The sequence below is a fragment of the Octodon degus genome, unplaced genomic scaffold, assembly GCF_000260255.1.
Source record: "Octodon degus isolate 3935 unplaced genomic scaffold, OctDeg1.0 scaffold00034, whole genome shotgun sequence".
In the NCBI taxonomy this organism is placed as follows: domain Eukaryota; kingdom Metazoa; phylum Chordata; class Mammalia; order Rodentia; family Octodontidae; genus Octodon; species Octodon degus.
This window is the reverse complement of record NW_004524610.1, coordinates 2657358-2681629: the sequence shown is the minus strand read 5'-3', so window position 1 is coordinate 2681629 and position 24272 is coordinate 2657358. Positions and strand designations below refer to the sequence as shown.

General features: G+C 43.5%; 1 pseudogene; it reads right to left on the bottom strand.

Annotated features, from left to right (window-relative positions):
• The window catches only part of LOC101563770, a 44625-nt pseudogene extending 20657 nt beyond the window's left edge, over positions 1-23968 (bottom strand).
• Positions 23969-24272: the final 304 nt, after the last annotated feature.

Genomic DNA, 24272 nt, shown 5'->3' with positions numbered 1-24272 from the left:
TAAACAACACCCTACTCAGCAACCAATGGGTCACAGATGAAATTGAACAAGAAATTCAACAATATCTACAATTCAATGAAAATTCAAGCACAACTTATCAGAATTTATGGGATACGATGAAAGCAGTTCTCAGAGGGAAATTTATGGCTGTGAACTCACACATTAGGAAAACAGAACAGGAACAAATCAACACCCTAACGCTGCACCTCCAACAGCTAGAGAAGGAAGAGTGAACGAAACCCAGAGCCCAAAGACAGGAAGACATCATAAAGATTAGAGCAGAAATTAATTCAATTGAGACGAAGAAAACAGTTCAAAGAATTAACAAATCAAAAAGCTGGTCCTTTGAAAGATTAAATAAAACTGATCAGCCTCTAGCTAACCTCATCAAAAAGAGGAAAGAAAAAATTCAAATACAAGCAGTAAGGAATGAAAAGGGTGTAATCACCACAGACCCAGTAGAAATTCAGAAGATTATCAATAGCTACTTTGAGAATCTTTACTCTCACAGAATAGAAGACACAGATGAAATGGACAGATTGCTAGAAAAGTACAAATTACCAAAACTCAATCAACAAGATATAACCACTCTCAATAGCCCCATAACAGCCAATAAAATATGAGATGTAATTAAAAAAAAAAAACCCTACCAACAAAGAAAAGTCCAGGTCCTGATGGATTCACAAATGAATTCTACGAGAAATTTACAGAAGATATAGTCCCTATACTCCTCAAACTTTTCAATGAAATTGAAAAGGAAGCAGTCCTCCCAATATCATTCCTTGAGGCAAGTATTATACAGATACCTAAACCAGGGAAAGGCACAGTAAAAAAAGAGAACTACAGGCCAATTGCCCTCATGAACAGAGATGCAAAAATCTTCAATAAATCCTAGCAAATAGAATACAGCAAATCATAAAGAAGATCATACACTATGACCAGGTAGAATTCATCCCAGAGATGCAAGGATGGTTCAATATTTGAAAATCTATAAATGTAATACACTATATCAATACAGCGAAAACTAAAAACCACATGATCATCTCAATTGGTGCAGAAAAGGCTTTTGAAAAAGTCCAGCACTCATTCACGTTCAAAGTCCTACAGAAAATTGGAATAGATGGCCTCTACTTCAATCTGGTAAAAGCCATTTATGATAACCCAATGGCTAACATAATTCTAAATGGGGAAAAACAGAAATCTTTTACTCTTAGACCTCATACAAGACAAGGATGTCCTCTATCACCACTCCTATTCAATATAGTTCTGGAATCATTAGCTAGCACCACTAGACAAGAGAGAGAAAAGGAATAACAATATGTAAAGAAGAAGTTAAATTATCATTATTTGCAGATGACATGATACTTTACTTAGAGGACCCAAAAAACCCTACCAAGAAGCTACTAGAATTAATACACAAATTCAGTAGCACAGCAGGATACAAAGTCAATATCCAAAAGTCAATAGCATTCTTCTACACAGATAACAAACACACTGAGAGGGAAATTATAGAAACAATACCTTTTACAATAGCACTGAGGAAAATTAAATACTTTGGAATTAATCTAACTAAAGAAGTCAAAGACCTTTTCAAGGAAAATTATAGTACTCTGAAAAAAGAGAGAAATCATTCCTAAAATTTATTTGGAACCAGAAAAGACCTAGAATAGCAAAGGCAATCCTGGGCAACAAAGACAAGGCACGAGGCATTACAGCTCCTGACTTGAAATTATACTACAAGCCTACTGTGATAAAATCAGCATGGTACTGGCAACAAAATAGACCTGAGGATCAATGGAATAGATTAGAAGATGTAGAGGCCTCTAGGAACACACACAACCACCTAATCCTCAGAAAAGGGGCCAAACACACTTACTGGAAGACAGCCTCTTTAACAAATGGCGCTGGAAAAATTGGCTCTCTACATGCTGAAAACTAAAATTTGACCCAGGTCTATCACCATGCACTAAGCTAAAGTCAAAATGGATTAAAGATCTAACCATTAAAACAAAAACACTAAATCTCCTGGAAGAGAAAGTAGGAGGAACTCTTGAAGACATAGGGTAGGCAAAGAGTTCATGAACAAAAATCAAATTGCACGGGAAACACTTGAAAGAATTAACAACTAGGACCTCCTCTTATTGAGCAGTTTTTTCATGTCAAAAGAAATTACCAACAAAGTGAAAAGACAACCCACTAATTTGGAAAAAATCATGACAAATAAGTACTCAGACAAAGTTCTGCTCTCTAGAACTTATAAAGAACTAAAACACGTTAGGGCCCCAAAATTTAAAGACCCAGTCCTGAAATGGGCATCTGAGATGAACACACACTTCTCAGAGGATGAAATTAAAGAAGCAAATAAATATATGAAAAAATGCTCCACATCACTAGCCACCCGTGAAATGCAAGTTAAAACATTGAGATATCATCTCACCCCAGAAAGAATGGCTATCATAAAGAAATCAACAACAAATACTGAAGAGGCTGTGGGGAAAAAAGGAACCCTTCTCCACTGCTGGTGGGAATGTAGACTGGTGCAACTGTTATGGAAATCAGTGTGGAGACTCCTTAGAAAACTTAGACTGGAAATCCCATTCAAACCAGCTATTGCCCTACTGAGAATTTTCCTGGAGGATCTGAAAACATCATATCCTAGTGATATATGTGTACCTATGTTTATAGCAGCACAATTTGTGATAGCCAAATCTTGGAAACAGCCAAGAAGCCTGTCACCTGAGGAATGGATGAAAAAGATGTGGTATCTTTATACAATGAGGTATTACTCAGTTTATCATACTCATAAAGTATGATAAACTCAAGGACTTTATGTTGAAGTAGATGCTACTAGAAGATATACTCATAAGTAAAATAAACCAGACACACAGGTGTTAATATTGTACAGTCTCCCTAGTATAAGAACTAAAAAGAAGAAATACAAATAGAAAGGTGTAACATAATTAAAAGGAAAGCAAGAACTTGAGGACTAGACAATGAAGAGAGAGCAAAGAGCTAGAAAAAATGATAGAGGCAAGTCATACATTTATATGTACAAGATGGGTAAGGCAATGATCCTGAGAATCTTCAGAAGATTTTTGAATCTAGCAGTGAATTAGAAGGATTCTCATCCTGAATAACTATATATGCTGACACCTGTGAACTAAGCTCTGCACTGAAGATGGCGATCTGTAATAGTGGGATCATGCCTGGAGTGCCTGTCATTCTGGTCTTCCAAATACAGGCTGCTTGTCATGACATGCTGGTTGCTGCCGTGCTGTCTCTCGGGTAGATGATTGTTTAAAAATGAAGTAGGTGGTGAATGAAGGCAGGAGACAAGAAAAGGAGTGTTGCAGGAGCGTCCTGCTACATGCTGTATATGGTTAAATTTCTGGACTTATGTGTAAACATATATAATTATTCCTATTTTAAGTATATTTTAATATTTTAAATTAAAAAAATAAATGGGTGTCTTACTTTTTAGATGAAGGGATTCTTTAGTGATGCACAATGCTTTTACATATGTTGGGGGACTCGGTGTGATACTCTGAAATATGCGAATGTGGTGCAATCATCAAACACTTGCAAAACAAGTTCAGCCAAATGGAGTACTGGCTGGCTTATAGGAAAACGTTTAAAGTTATAATTACTCAAAGGCAGGCTGCCCTTTGTTGATCTAGCATGAAGAGAGAGAATCAATACACGCTGAACACTGAAATTCTCAGATCACACGAGCTACGTGAAGATTTGCTTACTTTTGCTGTTGTTAAACAAGAAGAGCAAAATCACCCAGTGGGACATTTAGATGAAAGCTGGATGTAAAGGCCAAAGAGAAAGCTCTTTTCAGAAAATCCCTTTTCACCATTTAATTCTCAGTTGATATAGACCAAGATACAATGTCGCTTTAGTTTCCAAAAGATGCCCTGGGTCTGAGCCCATTAGCCACTTCTCCTACGTACAAGGCCAAGAGTGATTAAACTAAAATAAAAGAGGAAATATGATGCCACGGCTGTGATGTACAGGCACGTGATGTGGAAGATGTGCACTTCAGAATTAAAGCAGCAGAGTGTCTTTCTAGTAGAGGGCCCTGTCCTGCTGACACACCATCAATTGGCTCATCTTCCTCGATTTCAGCTGCAGATGCTGCGCAGTTGCATTGATTGCTTCCCTGTCAAACTGAAAGCTAGTCTGCTCCATTGGCAAACCTGTCTTCATAGTCGTCTTCCCAAGTGGGCTATGCACCTGCTCTTCATTTATCCATAGAACTGCACGGCCCTGCCAATTTCAAACTAATAGGTTTATTAGCCTCAATCTTGACCCCTTCCTGGGAGCCCCGCCCCCCAGTTAATTCTTCACCGATGGGGCCCAGGTATCCACACTAAGGCACAAGAAGCAGTAAAAAGAAAGACTTGAAGAAGCATCCTCAGTGGCGCAAAGAGCGGTCTCCCACTCCTCACTCCAGTATGTCCTCTGTAGTGTTCCAAGCATCTGACAAACAAGCCCCAAAGGATGTAAGAAACACAGGCCAGGTAAAACTCCACACCCACAAGCCACTTTGAAGACTGTGTCACTGCTGCAAATTCAGGACATATTTATTGATACAGTGGAAAAAATACAGATTTGCTGGTGAATGCAACATTTTCAGCTTCAAGCTCTGCGACCTTGGAGAAGTTGTATAATCCCTCTAGGGCTCAATTTCAGTTCCAGTGAAACAGTGATAAATATTTATCTTACAAGGTTACTAGGAGAATTCGAACTATATGTGGCAATATGCCTATCTCATAATAGGCATAAAATAGGCAGCTAGCACTTTCAATGCAACTGTTCCAGTTAACTATTGTGGCATAACAACCTCCATGTACTCAAAACTTAGATGGCTCATTATTCCTCATGACCTCTGTGGCTGGCGTTTTGGAAGAAGCAGAGGTGAATAACACTACCCTGATACCTTTGTGAAGTTTTGATTTGGCGATGACAGAGTGCAAGGCTCAGATGCCTCCCTGCTGAAGTGGCTTCCATCTGGGCGTGAAGATTGGAACAAGGAGAAGTGTGCAGCGTAGCCAGGAAAGTGCATTGCTCAGGTTTGTGCAAGAAAAAAACACCACAGTTGACTCCCAGTTACTGTCACTCGGAGTCTTGCTGCCCCTGGACTGTTTCCAGGCTGCAACTGAGCACATCAGGGATGCTAGAGCTCGCCAGCTCCTGCAGATGCAAACCGTGAAGCTCGCCAACAGGACAGCTCCACCTGGGCCTCCTCCTCAGCTCAGCAGAAGTGCTCTCACTGTGCTGTGGTCTGAGACACTCCCTGTCTCCTCTTCTCCCTTCTCTCATGAATGCCTGATCAGAACCATAGCCTAACTGTAGCATATGTGCAGCAGAGGCAAGCACAGCTTCATGGCTGAAAGGCCCTGCTGCCCAGGCTTTCTGTGAGCCAAGCCCGTAGCCTCACAGCCACTCTCTCCAATACATGTCATGCTGGTCTAATGCAATCTTGACCTCTGCTTCAGAAGACCCTGCTAACCCAGTGGGTGCTAGAGAAACAAGTGCATTCCACACTGCCCATCTTATAGGCACCCCCACCTAAGGTGGTGGAATGGCAGCTAACTCCCGACTTCTTCAATGGCTCATCGAGAGAGAGCTGGAAACCACACAGGTAGAGCAGAGAGCCCGAGCAAGTGTGACTCAGACTTTAGGCAGATGCAGGCCTAATGGGTCTGTAGGAATGTTGGGACTATTTGACCCTGATCTACTTGTATTGACACCCTACAAAGAGACCTGGGAAACCCAAGGGACTCAGACCAATTAAAGGCTAAGTGTGAGAACTAGAGAGACTCTTTGGGGAAATGCGTGGTGAACACTCGCAGATGAGTGACTCTGAGAAATGTCAAAGCCTCACGTCAGCACAGCATGTGCAGCTCCATATATCCGTGGGTGCCATCATCAAAGTACATCTATCCCTATCTCAACCCCTGTCCCATTCATCATAAAATTAAGAGGCCTTCAGAAGGTACAGTTCTTCAGTGACATCTCTCCGAACTGTCTGTCTCAATGTGCAGACCCAAGAACTGGAAAATTTGACTGAAAATATAACCACAGTAGATATTTCCATTTACAAAAGAAAAAACTGAAGTCACAGAATAGTCACTGGGTGTTAAGGCTGGAATTTTATTTAATCTTATTTATCATTAACTAGTTAATGTTCATAGATGCTGGGAGAAGATGTGAGACTCCAGGGAAGACACAAACAATGCTAAAGGAAGAGCAGTACCAGCATTGTTGGCTCTCCTTGCCTCCAAGGGCCAGAGCACGTGACGTCAACCACATGGGTGCGACATGCAGTGGGCTTGCATTGCACCATGCAGCTGCACTTCAGGAATGCGTCTCTCTTCAGGCAGAAATGCACAAGTGCGCTCTTCACCCCAGGGAGAGACATTTCCTCATGCCTCACACTGCTGACTGACTGCAAACACAGCTCTAGCAGTAGCCCAAGCAGACAGATGCTGTGGCCTTCAGTCCTGCCTTCCTTGCCAGGACGTGGAGTCCAAGAGGCAGAGAACGTGTCTCATGCACCTCATGCACTCTGGGCCCAGAAGGGCACCGACTGCCACTGCCCCCAAGATGCTCAGCCCTCCCTCCACTGCTCTCTCTGCCTCAGAGCTCCAGCCCTTCAGCCCCTCACGGTCTATTAGCTGTCATCCTTCGATGTCATAACCAAGGAGCCATGCTTGTGCCTTGAGACCACACAGCCTGTTTCCTGCAGGCAGCTTTTGTAGAAATGACACAAAGACCAATTTCACTTTGTAGTTTCTCTTATCTCATTTTGTCCCCTACTGGGGGACCTTATAAGCTGTACTTTTCCTATAAGTCCTAAACCTCTAAGAGCTTTATGGGATTTCTGTAAGTACTACTGAAATTTACTGCATTAGACAAATCCACAACCACAAACTTCTTACAGAAAATCTCTCTACAGGTTGGGCTCCTGGTTATTGAGGAACAGCACTAGCAAGAGCCTTAGAAGTCTGTTTTGTTAATAAAAAATCTAGCTGGGAATAGTGGTACACACCTGCAATCCAAACACTCAGATGGCTGAGGCAGGAGGCTCACCATGCCTTGAAGGCCAGCCTGAATGATGTAATAAATCCTGCCTCCGAAAACCAAACAAACCAAAAGATTTTAGCTGTCTTAAGTTTTTCTAATCTTAAAGCCTCTCATAACTCTTACTGTTTCTGACTTTTTGAAAATCCCTTGCAGGCTGAAGACAACACAACTTCTCTGGACTCCTCGTAGGGTCTCTAGATTCCACTTAGGGTTTCTGCACTGTCCTTTTTCTTATCCTAGTGAAGGCAGATGTCTTCTGATCCTGCCCTCACTGTACAGGTAGGGATTTTCCCACTGCTGTTCCTTCATCTTCCCCTGACAGATTCCTGGAGGCCTCTGTCTTCCATGCACAGCCCATCATGCACCTCTTGTTTTCCCTGGCAGTGTCCTCAAGGCCCAACCAGCATCCTCAGGGGATCTGGCCCAGGCCTAGCTTCTCCTTGAGTTGTTTCAGGAGATCACTACTTCCAGATATTAAGTTCTATCCTTAAGTAATACTGCAACATAAAAATGGCCATAAAATTTAAGACAGTGACTATCATTTTCTTGTCTGCCACAGCTTCCATGGGTCAGGAATTCGGAAAGGGCTCAGCTGGAGCATTGCCATGTTGGTTCTCTTCCTGGGGAGTTAGCCCAGGCAGCAGGCACACATGAGGACAGGCACTGAGCAACTGGGGTCTGACTCAGGGTTCTCTGGATAAACAGAACCAGTAGGTGACAGATCTGTGTGGAAACCCATTCAATCTGCTTTCTCTACCAAACAGGCCTACTTAACCCAGTCTATCAGAACACTTCAATTAAGTGGGAAAATCACTGAACACAGAACCAGTCCCACAGTAAAGTGTTGGCTCTCTCATGGAGTTTACTGGACACCTCTATGCAACACACATTCAGTCCACTCTAGAGCACTGGTCACTTACACTCGTGAGCACATGGCTGTTCAGGCTCTGCAGCCCACACAGCTGCTTGGGCCCTCCACAGAACATTCTGCTGTGTGCAGTTATTTTGGGAAAGGAGCACAACTTAACATTCTAGCTTCAGTAACTATGGCACATGCGTAGCTCTAGGCACTGTCACAAAGTCAGAGACCCCTGCGTCACGCCATGGCAAGCCAGGCACCAAGTACAGATGGAAGGACATGGACTACGAGACCTGGACCCCATCATCTCAGAGGAAAGGCATCCCTCCCAGATGCCACCTGCAGCTGGACACTGGTGATGTTATCCAATTCTAGTCCAAAGGCCCCAAGTGTGTGGGGGCTGACAACATAAGGGCCGGGGTCAAGGGGTGGGAGGAAGGGGCGCCCAGTGCCAGCATGGAGAAGGTGGGAGTCTGGGCTTAGGGCCAGCACTAGCTCTCTGCCCTCTCCCTCCTGGCTCCCGACACTCCGTAGGCTGAGGGACACTATACACACCCACTAGGGCAGACGTGCAAGGCCACATCTGTTCCTTCAAACCTTAATCCATTCTGAAATACACTCAAGGGCACACGCAGAAATACTGTTTCACACCTTTCTCGTTAGCCCTCAGCTCACTCGCGCTGGCAGAGAAAGTTGTCACCACAGCACATTGCCGCTTCCGTGCGCTCTCACGGTGTCACAGTGCTGCTCCACTTGTGAAGGGCTTCGTCATCCCAGCCAGAGCTCTGAATGTGGGGCTCAGGGCTCCAAAGCTACTATTCCAAATAATAATGTGAAAGTTTCCCACTCCTTTTCAAATGCGACCTCAGAAGCCACGTGCTGTCACCACTACATTTCCTTGTCGGCAGGAATGTCACAAAGAGTCAGACTGCAGAAGAGGGGGCTCTAGCTCGAGGACACCAGTAGGGAAATGCATGTGGGGTGAGTGAGATGCATTCCTGAACGTATTTCTGGAAACCAAACTCGGACAAAGCATCTGGCTTTCCAGGGGCTTATTTCCTGGGCCAACAAGTTGAACAGTTTTAAATCACAGACTAATTCTAAATTTCAGTGCTAATATTAGCTGAAATATACAGATACATAGTTTACTCAAATAATGCTTGAATGATCAAAACTGAAATAAAATTATTTAACATAAAGCTCATGTAAGGTTATTGAAATTATTTTTTAATTAATTTTATTGAGAAAGAAATAGCAATGAGTTTCAAAACAGGTTAGTAGGACAATTACAATAATTAATACATTGCATATTGTTGTCTTCATAGTAGTTATTCATAGTACAAGATGCAGACATGATATCCTGTCTCAAACACTATTAGTACAAATCTTTCTTCTCATTGAACTAAGAGAAAGTAGCTCTTAGTATATATATCCAAATTATTTTGTATATACAAATATATATATATATATATATATATATATATATATATATTCTTTTTTTCACTACAGAAGATCTACAAACTGCTGTACATGGTTTCAGGGTAAATCCTGAGAGGATCTGACTGACCTTGTCAGATACAAAAGTTACATTTTTTGTTATATAAGTCTTGCTTTATCTTGGTCTTAATCATCCAGTAGAAAAGTAAAAACATGAGGTATAAAATGTGAAGCCACATTAATATGCTGAGCTGTAAAAGGCTCAAGTCAACCTCTGATATTGCCAGTTCTGCAGATAACCCACTACTATTATGAACTGTTGGACTACATTGTGTTATTTTGCTGAATTCACACACCTACAATATTTGAATGGCAATGGAACACCCATCTCTGCCAAAACTGAACAAAGAAGGGGGGTATAAATGAAGGTTATTGGTATTATAATAGAACATTTATTCACTTGGATATTTAGAAGAAAAGTGGCAGAATAACAGCTAGCTAACAGGCAGTTTTACATGTTATAAAGCCAGTTTTGTCAATGCAGAAGCTTGGTAAGATTATGTTTAAGATGTGACTATCACACCCCATACATTATTGTGGGAAATAGTAAAAGCTGCCGTTGTTATCAATGAAGGGTAACAAAGCAGCGCAATAGTGGTCTGTGTTCATCCCTGCCTGTGACCTCAGTGAGGTTAAATGTGATCTTTATTCATGTCTTTTGCCAGCATTATTATCATTGCTTTTACTGAGAGAGGCTATTCCAATCCTTAGCCATTTTCTTCAGCCCCTTAGTTCATGCTTAACCACTTCATTTTTCAACATATGGTCTTAGCTCTACCTTTGCTCTTCCCCAACTAAAGCACAGCATCAGCACTAGTGGGCTGTCTAAGGTGGATGCCTAGCTCTCCTCAACCTCTCTAAGTCCTTACTAGCAACCTACTGTGGCTTCTCTCCGATGTTCCCGCGAAGCTTCATGTGGGCATAGGGGCCTTCAGGTGACTAGATCACAGGTTGATGCTGGACTCGTCCACTCATTGGCTTGGCAGAGTTCTGGGTGCAGGTGATAGACTTGCTGAGACCAAAGGCCAATCCTGGCTGTCAGTCACACCAACCAATAGGCTGTAGACTGGGTGGGAAAAAGACAGAAAAAATACCAGGCAGCCTCTCTGCCTCTGTGTGCATGCCACTGGCTGTTCTTCGCCGCATCACTCACTCTTGGACCTAGACAACCGTGCACTGAAATGCCTATATGCTATGAGCTGAAATAACCTCCTGTAGCTTGCACATGTGAGATATTCTGTTCCAGCAGTGAGAAAGTGAGCCAACCTCTCTGCCAAGCTCACCGTGTATACTCGAAGTGCTCCTTCTGGCTGCATGGACCGAGGTCGGCACTCACTGCCTTGCCCTAGCCTCTCTCCAGCCACGCCCTACCACTGGCTCTGCTCTCCAATCAGCTCAACAGCTTGCTTCCCTGAGTTTTGTTCTAATTGAAGGCTAATGAGCAAAGCTTCCCTTTAGCAGACAATAACGGAATTTCAAAGCCCCTTACCTCACTTCCGGTGTCTGGACCAATGAAATTCAGTGGTCTAACTGGGAACAGATGATCCACAGGACCAAATCAGATTGCAGAGGGTGAGGATTGTATTTAGAGTGACTTTGAAACTACCATTTTACATCTGTTACATTTCTTTAATAATACCCATCTTAAGTGCACCAGAAAGCACAGAGAAACTACATATAACAGGGTTCATGGTGCAGAACATCGTGCCGGTGTCCCATTTTTCCCACTAAGACAGACATCTAGCATTTTCTATAAACTCATTTTAAAGAGATTTTATATCCAAACGTATAGTGCTCAGGCCCCTTATTTTCATACTACACCATAATCTTTGCTAAATGTTTCTGCTCATACACACAAAGGAGATCTATGTTTGGTAATAAATACATCTAACAAATACAATGTAAGATATCATCATGATGCTTTATAAATCAACAACTTTAGAGGGATTTTTAAAGAGCGTTCTGGCTGGGCATGCTGGTCTATGCCTGGAGTCCAAGCTACTCTGAAGGCTGAGGCAGAAAGATCAGAACTCCAGGCCCAGGCTGGATAATTCAGTAATTAACAAGACCTGCTTTAAAACAGAAAGAGCTCAGGATGTAAGCCAGGAAGACAGCTCTATGTTCAACCCTTATTACCATAAAGAAAAATAAGAACAGCATCATGACCCTTTGGGTTTAACCTAACCTTGAGTTTCCAAAACAATTTCTACAATTTGCTTCTATCTGCCTAATTTCTTATTTTTTTTCCTTTTAGCCACTTTTTTAGATGCAGTCAACCACACTGTACTTTTCACCATTTCCCAAACACTTGATAAAATATTTTCATGGCTTTTTTTTTTTTTTTTAGGTAGGTTCTCACTATGTAGTACAGACTGGCCTTGAACATACTTTGCAGCCCAGGTCAGCATCGAACTCACCATGATCCTCCTGCCTCAGCCTCCCAAGTGCTGAGATTACAGAGATGCACTAGCACACCCAGTGGCTTCATGTAGTCTCATCTTATCTGCTGCTTTATGCTCTGTGGTTTCAGTTACTTGAAGTGAACATTTCACAAGGTTTAAGTTTCATGTTACTCAGAGTAGTGGTGTGAGTTCTCAGCCCACCCACTCTCACCCCCAGGACATGCACAACACCCTGGACCACTGAGCCACACGCAATGCCCACAATGGCTGCTGAACATCCCTGAGGTATCAATCCCACTGTGCAGGCCACTGGGCTTACAGAATAGAGCTGGACACTGCCTGCAGTTTTAGGCATTCACTAAGTGAATTCGTAGTAATAAGCAAACACTGTACTACTCCTTCTTCCTAAAATCTATCTACTTTATCTCAGTGATAGGCATAATAGTAGTTACCTACTAAATCTAACTATAATGTTAATTCTTTGTTGATGAGGCAGACATAATTAATTTTACCCTTCTGAGGCTATGAGGACTTTTTCATCATCGACTAGCATGACATTTAAACCCAGATCACACAGAACACTAAACATAGAGGCTGCCCTTGAGATATTTGCACCTAACTCAAAACCTTTAAGGTTTAGAGAACCTACTAGCCCTGGGACCTAGTACCTACCCCAGTCTGTATTCTTTAAGACCACCCAACAAAAGAGTTTCAGCAACTACTCAGGCAAGAAGGTGTTAGGTCCCTGCCCATACTTTGTCAGCAAAAAACAGATTTCAGAGACTAGAAAATACAAAGGAGTTAATATGCTGATTTACCACACAAGTATATCAACTTTGATATGAAACTAAGAACTTTTACACATATAACATATAAAAAAATATGCAAAGTATAATACATAATTATATTTATGTTTAATTTATATATAAACATAATATAAATACAAATTATCATGCAAAATACATAAAGCTATCCTTAAATTATTTCAATAAATCTTATTTGATTGTTGAAGTTACTGAAACTCAATATGAGTCTCCTGCTCAGCATCAGACATGGAATAACTGATGAAGTGGAACTGAAATCAGGCCTCCTGACACTGAATGTGTAATGTTACTTTCACTGTTTTATGTTGTTGCTAGTGTACAGTACACGACCAGGAGCTAGGCAATGAAGCTGGGCAGACGTGAATTCATCTTCAAAAGTAACCAAGATCTGACAGGATTATAGGAATTCACTGTAATGCAAGAGACAACTTGAGCAGTAGACGATGCAATGACTTCACCACATGACTGATTACTCCTGCCCAGGAAGTGTGTAAGACCCCAAAATAGGTTTCCCTTGTTCATCCTGTGAGAGCAGGTAAGGGTGACCAGTGGGTGCCAAGTAGGAAAGAGATGGATGGTTTTCAGAAGGAGATGCAGCCACTGCAGCAAAGAGTTTATAACCTTGTGGAGGTTTCCTCAGATAATACAGGACACTACTGGAGTTTTGAAGTTAAAAAAAAAAAAAAAGATTTAGCTCAACACTACCCTATAGATTTAATCAAAGAAGAGGCTTGGAAGACAACTACTGTCAGAGCAAAAAAAGATTCCCCACTTCCTAAAGAAGATATTAGACACTAATGGAACATAAAAGATACTAAAGCTCAAAGCAGCACAAAAGCTGGGACTGTTCTGCAAACTACGGCTGCATTCGGTCTGATTCCAACCAGAGTGGCTTGTCTGTGTACAAGCTGAGTGGATGGCGTGAAGAAAATCTCAGCAGGATCAAAGGGAACAAAGGGGAGAAGAACGGCATGTGGTGCAGAGCGTGCGCACGCCACTTCCACACAGCACAGGGCTCGAGCATCACAGACACACGCTGGTGCAGGCTTTTTACAAAAGGATACTGAAAGCTCCTTAAGTATAACAAGTGCCCAAGGAGCTGGCCCTACATCAACTACAAAATGAAGGAAATAAACATTCATTTTGGTTTTTTTTTTTTTTTTTTTTTTTTGCATATGCATTGTTTGGACCACTAAACCATGGCCTTGTCCAACAATGAACTATGAAGAGTGCTAGTGTAGCAGGATGTAACTGCATTGTAAACTTGCAGTCTGTTCAAAATTAAAAGTCAGTAAAGTTTTGCACACAGTAGTAAAGCTAAAAGAATGAAAGAAAAGGGAGGAGGAAAAAAAAAGGAGAGCAAGTATAAAGAGAGGATAGAGGAGGAGAGACAGAGATGGGGGAGACAGAGAGAGAGACAGACAGAGAGAAAGAGAGAGAGAGAGAGTTCTCATCTTTTAGTTTAACCTAACCTGTAAACCACAATAATAGTTAAACTATCCCTGCATGAATACAGCTTATTAGTAAACTACAATATTAAATAGTGGAGCAAAAGAAAACTCAGTAATTATTATTATTATTATTATTATTATTATTATTATTTTATTTTGAAGAGTAAAAACAAGAGCAAGAAAAATAAAAGCAAATACAGAAACATGCTAACATGTAACAACACATATGTTACAGATTTTCAAAACAAGAGTAGCTTATTAGAAATGACTGATATGGAGATTATTTTCTCTTAATTCAATGAGAAGAAAGATTTGTACTAGTAGTGTTTGGACAGGGTATCATGTCTGTGTCTTGTGCTATGAATAACCACTATGAAGACAACAATATGCAATGTATTAATTATTGTAACTATCCTACTAACCTGTTTTGAAACTGTCTCATTGCTATTTCTCAATAAAATTCATAAAAAAATTTAAAACAACAACTAGGACATCCTTTTAGTAAGAACTTTGCACATCAAAAGAAATTACCAACAGAGTGAAAAGACAGCCCACAAATTTGGAAAAAATCTTATCTAATAATCACTCAGACAAAGGTCTTCTATCTAGAATACATGAAGAACTAAAAAACATTAGGGCCCCAAAATTTAAAGACCCAATCTCAAAATGGGCATCTGAGATGAATACATACTTCTCAGAGGAAGAAATACAAGAGGCAAATAAAAACATGAAAAAATGTGCCACGTCACTGGTCATTTAAAAAATGCAAATTCAAACAACACTGAAATACCATCTCACCCCAGAAAGAATGGCTATCATAAAGAAATCAGTCAACAACAAATGTTGGAGAGGCTGTAGGGAAAAAGGAGACCTTCTCCACTGCTGGTGGGAATGCAGACTGGTGCAACCATTATGGAAATCAGTGTGGAGAGTCCTCAAAAAGTAGGACTGGAAATCCCATTCAATCCAGCTACCCACCTTCTAGGAATTTTCCCAAAAGAGCTGAAAACATATCATAGTGATATATGTGTACCCATGTTTATAGCAGCACAATTTGGGACAGCCAAGTCTTAGAAACAACCAAAATGCCTGTCATCTGAGGAATGGATGAAAAAGATGTATTTTTATGCAATGGAATATTACTCAGCTATAAAGAAAAACAAACTCGAAGTCTTTGTAGCTAAATGGATGCAACTTGAGGCTATACTCATAAGTTAAATAAACCAGACTGATATGAGTAAATATCATATAGTCTCCCTAGTGTAAAACCTGGAAAGAAGAAATAAAAACTGAAAGATATAACAGACACAGTTAAATGGAAAGAAACAGAATTAAGGATTAAACAACAAAGAGAGATAAAGCATAAAAGTTAGGAAATAAGGTTTTACACTAGGGAGACAATATGATATTTACACATCAGTCTGGATTATTTAACTTATGAGTATAGCCTCAAGTTGCATCCATTTAGCTACAAAGGCTTCGAGTTTGCTTTTCTTTATAGCTGAGTAATATTCCATTGCAAAACCATACATGTACATATATACAAGATGGATAAGACAATAGTCCTAAGAATTTCCATCAGGTTTTTGAAAATAGCAGTTAATGGATAGAATTCTCACCCTAACTAACTCTCTATGTTGATATCTGTGAACTAAGCAACTACATTGAGGATAGCAATGTGTAATACTAAAGCCATGCCTGAAATACCTGTCATCTTGGTCTTCTAAATGTGTACCATTTCTAATGTCATATCAATTGTTACTATACTCTCTTTAATTTTTTAAAAAAAGTAATAAAAGAAAATGAGTCAAGAACAAAAACTTAAGATTTCTTGAAAGCATGTGGTAATATTCAATCATATGTCCCATTTTGCATAACTCTATTTGTTAATCTGAGCAACAGATTTGACAATCAATATAGATAATATATCAATCACTGTTAATCAGCTATTCTTGCTTTGAAAATCTGTAATGTATGTATTGTTACGTTACCCTGTTTCTGTCTTTGCTTTTGTTTTTCTTGCACTTGTTTTTATTCTTCAAAATAAAAGAAAATTATAATTAAAAAATAAAAAATAGAAATGATATGTTATCTAATTTTATCATCAAATCTGTTGTTCAGATTAACAGATACAGTTATGCAAGATGGGACATAATTAGATATTACCTCATACTTTCAAGAAATCTTAAATTTTTGCTCTTGATTCTCATTTTCTTTTATTACCTTTTAAAAAAATTTTTACTTTAAAGAGAGGACAGTAAGAATTGATACAACTGAGGTACAGAATGGGGGGGGCATTTTCTGCCACTGTCACCCTTGCTATGAGATGCACAGTCAGTGCACACAGCCTGCGAAGTCCTCCAGTGTGATATGTCATTTCTAGATTGCTTCTAATGCCAAATACATGTAAACAGTTTGCAAATAGTTGTTAAGCTACTACTGCCATTAACCTACGCCATGTTTAGAGAATGACAAGAAAAAAGTTGGTAAATGTTCAGAACAGATAACATTTATTTATTTATTTATTTATTTCCGGAACCGGGGATTGAACTCAGGCCCTTGTGCTTACCAGGCAAGCGCTTATTCTACTGAGCCATCTCCCTGGCCCCAGATGACATTTAAAAAATACTTTTGGTATGCGGTTGGTGGAATTGGCAGCCACTGAGTCCATGGATACCCCGGCCAATGTGTGAGTGGTCATATCTCACATCTCTCATCACCCGGCTAAACGGGGTCTTTTGTTCTCCACATGACGTGGCATTTCTTAGCACACTCCATTACTCTTGTGGTCAGACTGTGGCTCCTGGAGCCAGCACGGAACAGAGAAGACGCCAGCTGTCCTGCTCTTAGGTGCTCTGTGAAGGGGCCCGCCAGTTCTGAGACAGACAATGGCCCGTGTCCTTTGGTGCTGGCTGGAGCGCAGCTGCCCCTGGGGCCCAACGGGAGCTGTGAATCAAGCCTTCCTGCCACTGCAGCCGACTGTCCCATGCTGCACCCCTTCTCTGGACATCCTCGTCCCCCAGGTCACCTCACCAGTGGTCACTGTGACAGCATGTGGTGCATGTGACAAGGAAGGACAGAGCACAGCCAGCTAGGGTATGAGCCCAGGTGCAGCCCGACTTAGAGCAGGGCCCCAGCCCTGAGCTGGTGAGCTGTGTTGCTAACCCACCCTCATAACCTGCCAGGTTTTCTTTTCTTTTTCAATTTTGTTAAATTGCTGAAGGAGGGAAAATAGTATCTGTCCAACAGAATTAGCCCAGCAATGAATTTTCTAAAATCCACCTGGAATGCTCAGCATCCTGCCTGAAGTAAATGCTTGATAAAGGTTCATTATTTTTATTAGTATCTTTCACAAAAAGACTCCAGCTCTCAAAATACTTCTAGCCTAAAATCCATCATTATTGAATATTAACTGACCATCTACCAGTTGGAAGGCACTCAGTCAGAGTCAGGGACTATTTAGGGCACTTACGTGGAAAGCCAAAGAACATGTCTCTCGCGGTCCCTGTGGCCTGGTACTGGCGCCTGCCTGAAGTTCATCCTTAAAGACAAAGCATACCAAAAGAAGATTTTTAAAAGCATCAGCTGACCCATAACTATGCATGCAAATAAGCGGCATATATTTCCAGGTTAAAAAACTTGTGCTTGAAATACCACCCTAAGCAGCCCATAAGTCCTCTGTTCTCTTCCTGCTGATGCTCCTTGGAGTAACTCTGTGCTACAAAGCACCTCACCACCCTCTGGGATGCCAGGTGTGAGGAGGCTGCAGGACTGCATGTTTGCTGTTTTCCTGCATTGACATCCAAGTTGCCTGTTTGAAGAAATCATTCACAGGTGTTTAACATGTTCTTGACAGGTCTCCACTGTAATGGCTTCATGGGTTATGGAGCTACAAGGTGTTTGTTTGTTTTTTTTAACATTATCTTTCTCCTTTTGCCAAATGTGTCAAGTGCATGTCAATGTCTGGCTTCAAATATTATAAATACCAATCAGTCACGTGACACAATATGCATCCAGCCGTAAAACACTTCATCATTCAGTTTTACCTTGGTGGAAATCACTTGAAACAAACTGGTCTTTCATTGTCTTTTTTTTTATGTATTTAGTAGAGGGTCTACAGGATCTCACTACACAGATCAGAATTGCAGCAAGTCTCCTGTTTTCAGCCTCCAAAGCGCTGGGATTATAGGCACACACCACCACACCCAGTCTCAGTCTTCATCTCAGCGCACCCCAGGGGTGGGGCCAGTGCAGAACTTGGGAATCAAACCCCAGTCCCTGCATCTGCCTAAGCAGGCACTTTAATCCGCTGAGCTACCTGTCTGGTCCTTTATTTTATTGTTTATCCAGGTAAATATATGCATATCTCTGACCAAAGGAAAAATATTCAACCACTAACTCCTACTGTCATCACTTAGCTTTTATTTTCAGATAATTACATGGAAAAAGAAAGCACAGAAGAAAAACTGTGAAGCTGGATAGAATTACAATCTAAACTCAAAACGAGAAAGAAGTAAGCCAGTAAATCCCTCAGGAGTTCTGAGGGTGGCAAGATCTCAAGTCATGTCCGAAGGGTAACACAGTCTTGGGACAAGAGGTCTTATACAACTGCTCTGAAGCTTGTCCACGCAGCAAGTTTGTCCAGAGTTACAGCCACCCTCCGAATTAGTTTGGCTTGCAAAGAAGAGCACAGAAGTGTCTCCTGGCATTCAAATCTCTAGCAGACGGCACACCTGTCATGTGCACACTGTCAGAAGCAGGTCTATGCCAGTGCAGTCGGCGCCTCAAAGCTGCATGCTCACAGGAGGCCTGCCAGCCTCCTCTGCACCTGTAGGCATGCTTCTTTGATACATAAAGCCTGGGTTTCTAGGCTTTATGAAACAGCAACAGCTTCTTAAAACTTAAGGTAACGACCTAGAAAGCTTTCCAACTCAAGAATATATCCACTGAAAACCCAAAATAATAATAAGCATGAAGGAGATGATGTCTAAAATTGTGCTGAGGCCCTGATTAGCAAAAATTACACAATGATTTGTCATGAATATTAATTTTTCCTCCTCAAATATTCCTCTAGACCTAGCTCTGAGTGTTACCATTCCTCCTCTTATCATCCCTAACTTGAAATCTCCTTCCAGGAAGTGGTTTGCCATGTATGTTTGCATCTTTCTTGTCCCTTAAGGTGCAAGATCTGCTCTCAGGCATCTCATCTAACAAGCATTCTGCTGAGATGTGGAAGGAACTAAGAAGGAGCAGACCAGATCTGACCTAATCTGAATAAGCCATGCTATATGTCACAGATGAGCTCCCTCCTCTGCAAATTCCTGCCCACGGGGGGAGCATCCTGTCAGTGATCACACGAATGTGGCAGTGTAAGAGTCTGGCAGACACGACCACTACCATAGTAATTTTTCAGTATATTAATTTTCCCTTCCCCAAATGGTATTTTATTTCCTTCCAACCACGTGGATTCAACAGAAGTCAAAAACAGGTGACAGAGCAGCCCTGGCCAACGTGATGAAGTTAACCATCCACACCCACGGACAAGAAGCCAAGTTTGACACATCAACCATGGGACCTTATCAATCTCCAATCCTCTAATCCAGACAGCAAAACCTTTTCTACCACGAATGTTGAGCCACAATCTCCCAAATGTGTTCATTAAGTTATACAGAAAATCAGGAAACAAAAGACAGCTGCATTCAAAGACCTAGCTTCTCCAGCTCTCGTTTGTCCAGACCTGATTGGTCCATCATGGCCTGGAATTCCTTGTGAGCCAGGCACATGGAAACATTTGTTTATCCCAAGGGCACACGATGGAAACATAGCAGGTGGAGTCCTGAGCAGGAGGCTGCAGGCAGGGCGGGGCTGTCGCTTGCACTGGGAGCACAGGACAGGCACAGCCTGGAGGAGCCAGGCTGGAAAGAGCAAACTCCAGGGAAGAGCTGGCAGACAGGGCTTCCCAGCAACTCTGCATGGCTGGAACATTTGTACTGTCCTTCACAAAGGTCTCTAACCTCAGCACGGCATAAATGTACAATAATAACTATACAGATAATGAAGACAGGGTCCAAGATTGTGCCAAGACCCTAGTCAGTCTCCTTATTTTAGTCTATCAAGCACTAACATTGGCAACGTGCATTGCTGCTTATACAGTAATCGGCGTTTCTGTCATCCCCACTGTATGGAGGAGGAACTAGCTCTTCACAAGGCATTGCTTTGCCCAGAACCACTCACACAGACGAGTATAAACGAATCTCAGCTCTTCAGAGAGAAAACCAGCAGCTCTCACTGTTGTGAAGCTCTCAGCTGTGTACGCCCTGGCTGAGGAACACAGTCGGTAACTAACGGCTAGTGTTTCCCTTGCTTCCCATTCACAGTGTTCAGTTAAACTCCTGTCCCCATAAAGGGATATTCTTCAGTGTGCTCTGGCTTTTCAAGCTAGAGAGAATGAGCACAAGCTAATGCCATGATGTAAGGCCCGATTCACTGGCCTGCACCCACTGCTCACACATGCCATGGGGTGGACAGGGCCTATGACCTGCTCGCAATCCAGGCCTCAAGATCACCCTGGTCTCTAGAAGCAGAAGTTTCATTTTACCAGGATTCCCAGTGAATTCAGATAAATTCAGGTAAATATTAAGCACTGGAGTTCAAAATGCCCCATCCTGCACCTATTTCCGATGCCCCAGCCTGGGTTCGCCTATGTTTCAGAGACTCAGAGTCCAAGTAAGGTGGACCTGAGGTCCCTGCGCGCTGACACAAGAAGATGCAATTTCCCCTGAGCAAGCAAGAGTCACTGATTCTTTTTTTTTTTTTTTTAAATTTTATTTATTTATTTTTTTGTGTGTGTGTGTGTGTGTGTGTGTGTGTGGCCAGCTCAGCCCACCAGGGGGCGGGGCTGGCTGGCATGTGGTGCTGGGGGATTGACCCGTGGTCCCTGTGCTTTGCTAAGCTTCTTCTAAGTAGGTGCTTTAGACCACCGAGCCATCTCACCAGCCCCGAGTCACTGATTCTTTCCAGGACTCGTAGGAGAACTAAGAGAAGTCAACTTTTGTTGATGAACAAAGTTAATGCCTGCTAACTATTAATTCTCTCCGTTCTGGTTCACCGTCCACTACCCTAACTTGCTCACCTGATCCAAGGCCTCAGCTGCAATTTCTCTCCTTCGTATTGTAGCTCTCACCTCCTGATGCTTCCTTCCTTCTTCCCCATCTTCAAACAGTTCCTGCATGGCTTAGTATGCACCAGCTAAGTTCCCTCCATCCCCACCCGCATCCTAAAGGAGGGGATGCCACAGGTTTGCAGATGCAAGACCCCATCCCATCTGCATTCATTTCCATGCCTGCAGGTAGAGCATGGGCTCACCAGATGGCCACAGATGGGACTGCCCCTCTCCTTCCGTGGGGCATGGGCATAGAAGTACATGTCTTGTCACTTCTCTGAAGGCACTGAACCCAGTAAGTTTTTACCCTTCCACTCCTGTAGCTTTTCTGCTTTTTTACTTCTAAGGAACTGTGGGGCACAGTCCAGCCTCTTGCCTCAGGACACCCAGGGTCTTTGTTCAGACAGACAGCACTTGCCCCACTGATGACTCCTGGTATCTGATCCTCTGCTGCCCTCTAAGGGCTTTTGCTCACTCTGCCCTCTGGCCTGGCTCATGGCTACTCAAAAGCATGTAGAATGGCTGCTCCAGCCTCCTAGGTCAAGGCATGGAGTGTACCCATGTCTAACTGCAGAGGCTCAGGTTGGAAAGGATGGCTCTGAACCATCAAATGCCTTCCCATCCCGAAAGGTCCCCTTTCCCCATGGCTAATCTTATTTCTTAGAAACACACCATTGCTGAACTGTTTATCTTCCCTACACTGGGCCAGGAGGGAGGCTCCCCATACACTGCTCTTTAGCCTAAAGAAATGCAAGCAGGCGCTGGCTTCACAGAGCACACGAAAGTAGAAAGAGGCACATGTCCAGGCTCTGCTGCTTGAATAATAAAGCAGACCAGGCAGGCAGAGGAGGAAGAAGAAAGTGGAAGACAGAACACTGGAATATGGGCAAGGTGTGCTCACTAGGGACCACGCTGAAAAGCTTGTAACTCATTCTAAGGACACTAAGGATCAGCACCTCGGTTTGAGGCAAACATCCCACAGTGAGATGGCACTTTGGAAAGGTCACTGGAGAGCACCGCAGCAACCAGGCAGCGGCAGAGCACTGCCCACCAGGACAGCCGGAAGTGAGGGCGGAGAAGAGCGCATGGAGCTTGAGGGGCTGAGGGGAAGATGGACAGGGATGGGGCAGAGCTGAGTCACAGAGGGCCCGGGCTCTATTTCAGGTGACTGGGCACAGAGGGCGGTAGACTCAGCTGAGGCTGGTATGGCAGAACAGAAACAGAAAATAAGAAACATAAACTTAACTTGGCCAATATTTAAGGTTTCTGTTCTCTGCAAAACACCAATAAGAAAATAAAGGGCAAGCCCCAGACTGACACAAAATATTCACGATGCACAGATCTAAAAAGTGACTTGCTTTCAAGACATAGAGAGAACTTTTACAATTCAAGGAGATAAATAAGTCAATGAGAAAACAGACACATATTTGAACAAAAGGACATATATTTACATAACTACATGCATAATGACACGCAAGAATACGCTTAGTGCCTCAGACATCAGAGTGCTGCAAATTAAACCACAACGCAATGACACTGCAGGCACCGCAACAGCGAATCTTTTTTTTTTGTATTTTGTGCAGGGCCTCACTATGAAGTGCTTCAACCCGAAGGGACCCTCCCGTTTTCAGCCTCCCCGCGCTGGGATTACAGCAGCGCACCACTACGCCCACACTGTGGGCCAACTCAGCTAGCTCGGGGGCGGGGCCGGCGGGGCCTGCGGTGCGGGGGATCGAACCTCCGCCCTGCACTCGCCTACGCCGGCGTTTAGTCCGCTGACCTATCCTGCCGGCCCTCAGCAGTGAATCTTAAAAACTGACAGAGATCTGGGCGTGGAGCAAGAGGAATCTCACGTTTGTAGAGGAAATATAAAATGCTACAACCTCTTTAGAAAATCACCTCGTAGCTTTTTAGAAACTAACATACACACGTACCACAATTCGCCTGCTAGGTACTCCGCTCTGCCCAAGTACGACAGTGTCCACACAAAGGTCTGAGAACAGCATTCAAAACAACCTTACTCCGCATGGCCCACGGTCTCGGTGGCTGAGTGAACTGTGGCGTACTGACAGCGGGATTCTACTCACCAGCCAAAACACTACGATCTGCGGACCTGCCAAGGCCGCGCGCTGGAAAGCACTGCAGAGCTGCAGCCGCCGCACCCGGAAGCGCGCAGCGCGGGACTCCTGAGGTATATGCGGAAGCGCGCGCAGCGTCGGGCTCCTGAGGCATACGTGGAAGTGCGTGAGGGGCGGGGCTCCTGAGGCATACGTGGAAGTGCGTGAGGGGCGGGGCTCCTGAGGGATACGCGGAAGTGCGCGAGGGGCGGGGCTCCAGAGGCCTACGCGGAAGCGCGTGCAGCGTTGGGCTCCTGAGGTATACGCGGAAGCACGCGCAGCGTCGGGCTCCTGAGGCCTACGTGGAAGTGCGTGAGGGGCGGGGCTCCTGAGGCCTATGCGGAAGCGCGAGCAGCGACGGGCTCCTGAGGTTTACGCGGAAGCGCACGCAGCGTCTGGCTCCTGAGGCCTATGCGAAAGCGCGCTCAGCGTCTGGCTCCTGAGGCCTACGCGGAAGCACGCGCAGCGTCGGGGACCTGAGGCCTACACAGAAGCGCGCACAGAGTCGGGTTCCCTCCAAGTGTACACGGAAGCGCGCTCAGCATCGGGCTCCTGAGGCATACGCGGAAGTGCGCGCAGCATGAGGTTCCCCCCAAGTGCACACAGAAGTGCGCGCAGCATCAGGTTTCCGCAGTGTACATGGAAGTATGCGCAGCATCGGGTCCCTCCCACCCCGTGTACACGGAAGTGTGCACCACATAGGGTCCAGGAGGTGTACACGGAAGTGCATGCCACGTAAGGCTCCCCCCAACCCACCCCGGGGTGTACACGGAAGTGCACGCAGCGCGAGGTTCCCGCAGTGCGAGACTCCGACAGCGCAAGCCTGCTGTGGAGTGAGGGACCAGCGGGTAGGGGCCTGGAGAGC